Source organism: Larimichthys crocea, chromosome XIV (assembly GCF_000972845.2).
Source record: "Larimichthys crocea isolate SSNF chromosome XIV, L_crocea_2.0, whole genome shotgun sequence".
Taxonomy (NCBI): Eukaryota; Metazoa; Chordata; class Actinopteri; family Sciaenidae; genus Larimichthys; species Larimichthys crocea.
In genome coordinates this window covers 2926042-2935609 of record NC_040024.1, presented here as the reverse complement: position 1 = coordinate 2935609, position 9568 = coordinate 2926042, and the positions used below count along the sequence as shown (strand labels likewise).

The window sequence follows — 9568 nt, the reverse complement described above, 5'->3', positions numbered from 1 at the left end:
TTAACGCACTCTTTCGACCATGTAACCGCTTGTGTAGCTAGTGTTTTGTATCTACTATGTATTCTCCAGCACGTTTTTAGGTTTGCAATGGCACAGCTGTTCTAAAATCACCCTAAAACATAGCTTGCTTAAGTAAACTTCACCTTAATTGCTGTACTTGTGGAAAATGTTGTCCCCCCAGATCTGCAAGTTTTGCTAGAAATATAAATCCATGAAGACACATTTAAAAAAAGAGACTTACACTGCTGGCATTATGGTGATGACGGGGGTGAAGCAGCAGAGATGAAACAGGTCTGATAGTTCAGAGCTACAATGATCATTTGATGCACAAGAAAGCCTTCAAACTAATTTCTGCATCATAACTTAGAAAAAGAGTTTGGGTCCAAGTGATTGTTAACCTACTTCCAGCTTGAATCTGAGCTAAAAAGTTCCAAAGGTCCAAATTTGTAGGACATGACAAAAAATGCTGAATCTCCACCTTAAAGGTGTTTTACATCCAGGTCCATTGTCTCTGTAGTTTATCTGAACAATAACCTACTTCGAAATCTGTTCCACTGAACATGGCAGCACTGTCATATCTACAAGTTACTTACTTGCTAACAAAGTACACAGAGCAGCAGGGTGGCAACACCCTGTGCATTTATCTTTCAGAGTCAAGAAACAGGACAGCCAACATGGCGCTGTCCAGTATCACATATTTTCAGTTTCAAAACAGCGCTTCAGAAACTTACAGCTGACGTCACTCAGGCTCTTTATACTGTCACTGACTAACACACATAACTATCTAAACAGGGCAAAAAAATCTATGCTATGTTCACCTGGCTACACATATAATCATAAAAGAACAATTCTAAATTCCTTTTGAAATGTATGTCTGTGAGCTCCCACTACACCCTATCCAAATCCATGTCTAAATCTTAGTATGATATTCTAGCCTTAACCTCTTTACATTTATTTGGATGATAAAAGTGTGACCTTATTCAGAGTTGCAATAATTGCAATACCTGTGAATGGCTTTTTCTGTTGCTTACAGTGTGGACGAAGGGCACAGCTAATACAGACGATCAACAACATTTGGACAGGAATCACAGCCAGGAAGCTACAGCTCCTATCAAAGGTCAGCTCTGGTTTAAATTCTTTCGGACACCTGGGGCGTCAGCCAATGTTGTGCCACATCGGAGCATGCAGCTCTGATTTAACGCTCTTAAATATCACTGGGTCACAGTTTCACCTAGTACGTGTGTGTTAAGCTAAAACTAATCTCCTCCATTGTGTAAGGTATCAATGCCTTATACAAATGAGGCACCATATGTTTGGCTCTAACCTGAAGCAGGGATGCCAAAATGATTTTTGTGCTCATTGATTTTTGACACTACAGTCGATACTGTTGACTTTGTGGCTTGGCCAGAAAAAAAGAAAAGCCTCCAGCCTCAAGTTTTCTCATCTCAAGACTCAGGAGAGAGGAAAAAAACAAAACAACACAGAGTTTCTGGCTAAGTACGTACTCCTCATGCTGAGTGTTTCCCCTGCTGTTCTTCACATAAGCACTTTTTCTGTTGCGGTTGTCATTAGTTTGCTGTATCCGCTGCATCTCTGTGTGAATGTGAGTGTGTGTGTGCACGTTAGTGTGTGATGTACATACTACCTGCAGGAGGGAGCCCTTGACCTTCAAAAGTCTGGATGTGATCAACATAAAAATGCTCTCTTTACCGACTGCTTGACTGTCGATGTCACAGAGATAGAGGCAGAGATTGAGCTCTGTGTTGGAGGGGTAATAAAGAAAGGCAGGATCCCATACTGAGCTTTCAAGACACACACACACACACAGCCCTCTGTATAAGCTCGGTCTCTTTCTTAGGTGTGAAGATTAGCCTGTTTCTACATCTCTTCAGTTCTGTTTATTTGCTTTTTGGTTGCCCTAAATTAAACATTTTAGTAGTAAATACTGAAAAATATTTTTGAATTTGTATTTTCAGGTTTAGTATTGTTAAGATACTGCCCTGAAGCTTTAGATCTCAAATATTGTTCCAGAAATTGTGTCCTATACAGAATTATAAAATGTTTAAAAATGACATTCAAAACATTTCATTCAAAAAAGATGTAAGAAGTTGTTTTATTAGGGTAATTAAATACATATTACAGGCCTAAATTAGATTATGGAAGTTGCATAAATGTGTAATTTCACCACTGTGATAACTGTTATACTTTATTATTGTTGCTACCTTTTTTTTAAATTTTGTTTTTGTTTTTTTATGATTATTTAATTCACTATATTTGTCTTTAATGAATATAATCAACTTAAACTATAAGGGGTTGGCCGGGAACTGAGTGGCCCTGAAATGTGTGAAAAAAGTTAAAAGTTAAAAGTTCTATCTAGCTCTTCATTCTTATGAAACCATGCCAGATACAGTAGCCATATTCAAAAAACAACAAGCCATATAAGGGTCATGACATCACATGACTTTACATAGCAACAGTAACTAGGGACTGCCCTTTGAACATCAAGGGCACGGAATTCCTTATGATGTCATCAGTTAGTACCTGCAGGTTAGAGTAAGTGTTTACACTCTTCTCATTATTATTTCACTTCTTGCACGTGATATATTATTGTGAGACGGACTATAGAACAATACTCTAAGTGTCTAAACTCATCTCATTATTTCACTAAAGTCTTCTTACAGGTGATTTATCATCGTGAAACAGACAATACAGTGATACAATATGCTTTCAAAACTGTCTTATGCAGCTGCAGCCCCCTACAACTGGAGTAGGTCTGCAATTTCCAGCGTTCTCGGCAGGGAAAGTGGTTCAACAGAAATGGAGGCCCTTGCCAGACAGTTGAAAGACAAGGAAACCGAACTCCAAAGAGCAAAGGAGGACGGGTCCTTACAGGAGGCAAGGGTAAATGAACTCTCTATAAATTTGGAACAGGAGAGCACTGAGAACAGAGCTCTCTGGGACCAAATTGAATATCTAACCAATCAACTTGGTCAAGAGAGGGAATGCAGAAAAAGACACCAGGATATGTACCGACAAGAAATTCTGAAGAACCAGGAACTGAACACTATGAAGATGCAGCTTCTCCAACAAGTGGAAGAAATGCAGAACCAACACAGGTGCATGCTCTCTCATGCAAATACAACACAAAGAGAACTTGAATCCCTCAACGAAGAATACAATGACCTCCTCAGTTCGTATGATGAAATCTACGAAAACCTAGACTCAGAGATTGCTAAAAACAAGACTCTCTCTGACCGTGTTGGAAATTTAACCATTCAAATCAGCCAAGAGAGAGAATGCAATATGAAGATTACCCAACAAGTAGAAGAAATTAAGAACGAGCAAGGACAACTTAAGAACATCACCAGAGAATTACAACAGCCTCCTGAGTTCATACAATGAACTCTGTCAGGAACACAGTGATTTCCAGAAAAAATATGAAATGGATATCTGTGCAGAACAACAAACGACTGCCAGGGTTGAGAAAAAACTTAGGATGGTAAGAAGGAGGTATGCCAGCAGGTTCAAAGAGTTGAAAACCCAGCTTGAAGTGCAGAAGAAAACCTGGATCAGAGACTGCTAAAAACAAGACTCTCTATGACCAGATTAAAGATTTAACCAGTAAACTCAGTCAAGAAAGAGAATGCAAGATGAGGGTTTTCCAACAAGTAGAAGAAACTGAGAACAAGCAAAGACAACTTGAGAACCTCACCGAAAATTACAACAGCCTCTACAGTGCATACGATGAACTCCAGCAAAAATATGACATGGATTTGACTAGAGAAAAAGAAAGGAATGCCATCCTTGAGGAAAAACTCAAGATGATGCAAAAGGACAATGCCAACAGGATGTTAGAGAAGGAGAAACAGGAGCCCGAACCTCTGGAAGAGTCCTCCTTCAGTGTTTCACAGAACCCTGAGCAAGTGGCTGAAGAGTCCAATTATGTTCCACAGGACTCAAAACAAGTGGATGAAGAGACCGGCTGTACTTCACAAAACCCAGAACTGGTGGATGAAGATTCTCCCTCTGCTTCTCGGGACACAAATCAGAATGCTCAGGGTAATGGCTGTGAGGAGAATGCTGTAGTAACAACCAAGAAGCCTTCTTTCTGGAAGGACCAAAAACAACGATTACTCGGCTTGAGAAGGAAAAAGAATGTACAAAATGTGCACCAGCAAATGGAGTCCCCCTGTGTTTCACAAGACCAAGAAGTGACGGCTGAAGTCCGTGAGGAGAAGGCTGTAAAGAAAAAACACCATTCTTTCTGGAAAGGGCAAGAGGGCTCCACATCCAACGCTACCACACTTTAATTGCCCCTCCCCCTGTCTGTGTGGTTTTCTCCGAGTGCTTCGGTTTCTCCACACAGTCAGAGAAAATGCTATAAAAAAAAAAAAGAGTCATTCTGTGTTTGACAGAAACATCAATCCTTGGCTTGAGGAAGCACAGGCAACAGGAGTCCACACTAACTAACACCTGATGGACATCTCCATTTTGAGTGACTGTAAAGGTTGCGCAGGATGGCAACTGTGTTCTTTCTACATCTTCAAGTTCAGTTTTTCACAGTTTGTCCCTTAACATGTCTGTAGGGGTTTCCACCGAGTGCTTCGGTTTTCCCCCTGCAGTACATACAAATAATACAAAAAAAAATAATAATAATTCAATTAAAAAAAAAAAAAAAAAAAAGTGTGTCCCTTTGTGTTTACAGAACTCGGAGTTCATACAATTAAAAAAAAAACAAACAAACCAAATTTAAAAAAAAGAAGTGTCCCTCTGTGTTTTACAGAACTCAGAGAACAAATAATACAAAAAAGAAAAAAAACATCCAAAACTAACACCTCAAAACAAAACAAAAAAATGTATTAACTGTGTGTTACTGTTGTTTGTCTGTTTTTTTACCACTATGACGTGTGCTGCTGCCTTTCTTGGCCAGGTCACCCTTGTGAAAGAGGTCTTGATCTCAATAGGTTTTTTATCTGGTTAAATAAAGGTTATAAATAAAATATAATTGGACAAATGAACATAATCATCACTCATGGGCATCGAGTTTCCTCTTTTGTGATGTTTTACACTGTAGTATATGGGGTTCACCTCTTTGATAGGTAGATGACATTTTAAGTAATATAATTGTAAAAGACCTTAAAACCAACTTTACTATTTTAGTTTTGTAGTTTTAAAAAAAACCCAGAGGTGTACAATGACAGGCCCACTGTGTGTGTGTGTGTGTGTTGTTGTTTGGTTGAAATTGTGCAGAATTGGTCTTTGTCACATCTCTGTTCCTTCATTATGCTGTACAACCTCTTCCTTAATTTCACCACTGTGATAACTGTTATACTTTATTATTGTTGCTACCTTTTTTTAAAATTTTGTTTTTGTTTTTTTATGATTATTTAATTCACTATATTTGTCTTTAATGAATATAATCAACTAAAACCCAGGAGGTATACAATGACAGGCCACTGTTGTGTGTGTGTGTGTGTGTGTTTGTTTTGGTGTGTTTGTGTGCGTTTTGGTTGAACTTCGGTGTAGAATTGGTCTTTGTCACATCTCTGTTCCTTCATTATTGCTGTACAAACCTCTCCTCTATTCTCCCTGTTGTCCTGCCTCTCTCTCTCTTTGTATGTATGTGTTTATGTGTGTGTGTGTGTGTGTGCGTGCGGGCATGTGGCTCGTGGCAGAAAGTGCCACACCACACCACACACACACACACACACACACCACACACACCCACACACAACACACAGCCCTATGTATAGCTCGGTCTCTTTCTTCGGTGTGAGATTAGCCCTGTTTCTACATCTCTTCAGTTCTGTTTATTTGCTTTTTGGTTGCCCTAAATTAAACCTTTTCGTAGTAAACTACTGAAAAATATTTTTGATTTGTATTTTTTTGACGGTTTAGTATTGTTAAATCTGCCTGAGCTTAATCTCAAATATTGTTCCAGAAATTGTGTTCCTCTAACCGAATTAAAAATGTTTAAAAGAAATTCAAACATTTCATTCAAAACGATGTAAGAAGTTGTTTTTTTCGGGTAATTAATACATATTTCAGGCCTCCCCAAATTGATTATGGGAGTTGCATAATGTGTATTTCACCACTTGATAACTGTTTATACTTTTATTATTGTTGCTACCTTTTTTTTATTTATTTTTGTTTTTTTTATGATTATTTACTTATAATATACACTATATTTTTCTTAATGAATCTAATCACTTAAAACTATCAGGGGTTGGTCGGGCAACTGAGTGGCCCTGAAATGTGTGAAAAATTAAAAGTTCTATCTAGCTCTTCATTTCTTATGACACCATGCCAGTACAGTAGCCATATTAAAAAAACAACAGCCATAAGGTCATGACATCACATGACATCACATAGCAACAGTAAAACTAGGACTGCCCTTTGAACATCAAGGGCACGGAATTCCTTGCTGTCAATCAGTTAGTACCTGCCGGTTAGAGTAAAGTGTTTACACTCTTCTCATTATTATTCCACTTCTTGCACGTGATATATTATTGTGAGACGGGACTATAGAACAATACTCTAAGTGTCTAAACTCATCTCATTATTTCACTAAAGTCTTCTTTACAGGGGATTATCATCGTGAGAAACAGACAATACAGTGATACATTGCTTTCAAAACTTTCTTCATGCAGCTCTGCAGCCCCCTACAACTGGAGTAGGTCTGCAATTTCCAGCGTTCTCGGCAGGAAAGTGGTTCCAAACGAAATGGAGGACCTGCCAGACAGTTGAAAGACAAGGAAACCGAACTCCAAAGAGCAAAGGAGGACAGGGTCCTTACAGGAGGGCGGGTAATAACTTCTCTATAAATTGGGAACAGGAGAGCACTGCAGAACAGGCTCTCTGGGACCAACATTGAATTCTAAACCCAATCAACTTGGTCAAGAGAGGGAATGCAGAAAAAGACACCAGGATATGTTACCGACAAGAATTCTGAAGACCCAGGACTGAACACTATGAAGACGCAGCTTCTCCAACAAGTGGACAGAAATGCAGAACCAACACAGGTGCATGCTCTCTCATGCAAATACAACACAAAAGAACTTGAATCCCTCAACGAAGAATACAAATGACCTCCTCAGTCGTATATGATGAAGTCTACGAAAACCTAGACCTAGAGATTGCTAAAAACAAGACTCTCTCTGCAGTGTTGGAAATTTAACCATTCAAATCAGCCAGAGAGAGAATGCCATATGAAGATTTACCCAACAAGTGAAGAAATTAAGAACGAGCCAGGACAACTTAAGAACATCACCAGAAGATTACAACAGCTCCTCAGTCTCATACAATGAACTCTGTCAGGAACACAGTGATTTCCAGAAAAATATGAAATGGATGTCTGTGCAGAACAACAAATGACTGCCCAGGGTTGAGAAAAACTTAGGATGGGTAAAGAAGGAGGATATGCCAGCCGGTTCAAAGAGTTGAAAACCCAGCTTGAAGGTTCAGAAGAAAACCTGGAATCAGAGACTGCAAAAACAAGACTCTCTCTGACCAGATTAAAGATTTTAACCCGTAAACTTCAGTCAAGAAAGAATGCAAGATGAGGGTTTTCCAACAAGTAGAAGAAAGAACACTGAGCAAAAAGACAACTGAGAACCTCACGAAAATACAACAGCCTCTACGTGCATCGATGAAACTCCAGCAAAATATCTACATGGATTGACTAGAAAAAAGAAAGGAATGCCATCCTTGAGGAAAAACTCAAGATGATGCAAAAGGACAATGCCAACAGGATGTTAGAGAGAGGAGAAAACAGGACCCGAGCCTCTGGAAGAGTCCTCCTCAGTGTTTCACAGAACCCTGAGCAAGTGGCTGAAGAGTCCAATTTAGTTCCACAGGACTCAAAAACGTGGAGAAGAGACCGGTGTACTTCACAAAACCCAGAACTGGTGGATGACGATTCTCCCTTGCTTCTCGGGACACAAATCAGAATGCCCACAGGTAATGGCGTCTGAGGGAGAGAACTGCTGTCGTAACAACCAAGAAGCCTTCTTTCTGGAAAAGGACCCGCCACTTACTCGGCTTGAGAAGGAAAAAGAATGTACAAAATGTGCACCAGCAAATGGAGTCCCCCTGTGTTTTACAAGACCAAGAAGTGACGGCTGAAGTCGGTGAGGAGAGGCTGTAAAGAAAAAAAACACCATTCTTTCTGGAAGGGCACGGGCTCACATCCAACGCTACCACACTTTAATTGCCCCTCCCCCTGTCTGTTGTTTTTTCTCCGAGTGCTTCGGTTTCTCCACACAGTCAGAGAAAATGCTATAAAAAAAAAAAAAAGGTCATTCTGTGTTTGACCAGAAACATTCCAATCCTTGGCTTGGGAAGCACAGGCAACAGGAGTCCACAACTAAAACTAACACCTGACTGGACTTCTCCATTTTGAGTGACTGTAAAAGGTTGCGCAGGATGGCAACTGTGTTCTTTCTACATCTTCAAGTTCAGTTTTTCACAGTTTGTCCCTTAACATGTCTGTAGGGGTTTCCACCGAGTGCTTCGGTTTTCCCCCTGCAGTACATACAAATATACAAAAAACAACAAAAAACAATCAATAAAAAAAAATAAAAATAAAAAAAAGATTGTGTCCCTCTGTGTTTTACAGAACATAATACAAAAAAGAAAAAAAAAAGATCCAAAAAATAACACCTCAAAACAAACCAAAAAAAAAAAAAATTAAAAGCAAGAAGTAAAATTGCTGACTTAATACTTATATGTTGTATATCTTGTAACAGTTTTTCTGAACTCACTCTAACACAGAACTCACACAGGAGGGCTACCGCAGCTGGACGGCTGCGCCTGTTTTAGCTGCGTACTTTGCCCTGGTGTTCAACTCACACCGGATGCGTGTCAGCCGCGTTGCGGAGCGGCTGGCCGTATTCACACGTAGATCACGCAAAATCCTGGACGTACGCGAGACCCCGCGATAACTGTGTATAAAGAAACAACAACAACACAGCTGCTTGGCTTCTCTGATGTGGAGGAGATTATAAAAAGCATCTGTGTTGTTATAAATTATTTGTGTTGTTCCACTTTCAACAATTAGTCTCTCGTCGTTCATGTTGAGACCTTTGATTGATCTTTGATCACCTGGTGCCACGGTCATGACGTAACGTTGGTGTGAAGTTGTGAAAAGCTACATGAACTGCGTATTGTGTTTTATTTTGAAGGGGCGGAACGTTTATACATTGATTCTGTGTTGGATTTCCTGTCTGGTGCGCAGTGCTCTGTTGAAATTTCCGAGTTTAGCAGCGGCTCGCATCAAAAAAGAAAATGCTACGGAATGCTCGCGCCACTGGCGCGAGAGACGCTCCTGGGACGCTGTGAGATGCGCCCTGTGTGAGTGCTCTCATTGAGCTAACTAACGCCTCCGTGTGAGTGGGCCTTAAAACTCAGCTGAAGTATTTAAGTTCAGTTTAAAGTAAGTATTAAAAACAAAGAAACTTAACTTTCTTTTTTAATGAATTTTTTATGAGTTTTCAATTTACAGATTAAACTACGAGAACATTGGAAGAACATAACGAGAAAAAAAAATCAAAATTAATAATTAATAAAC

General features: G+C 39.5%; 1 long non-coding RNA gene across 1 annotated transcript in view; it reads right to left on the bottom strand.

Moving 5' to 3' along the window:
* Positions 1–5358: 5358 nt before the first annotated feature.
* The window catches only part of LOC113747597 (uncharacterized), a 21130-nt gene continuing 16920 nt past the window's right edge, over positions 5359–9568 (bottom strand). The window contains exon 3 of the long non-coding RNA XR_003463719.1: positions 5359–5424. This is a non-coding gene — a long non-coding RNA (uncharacterized LOC113747597). The remainder of the gene's footprint in view (positions 5425–9568) is intronic.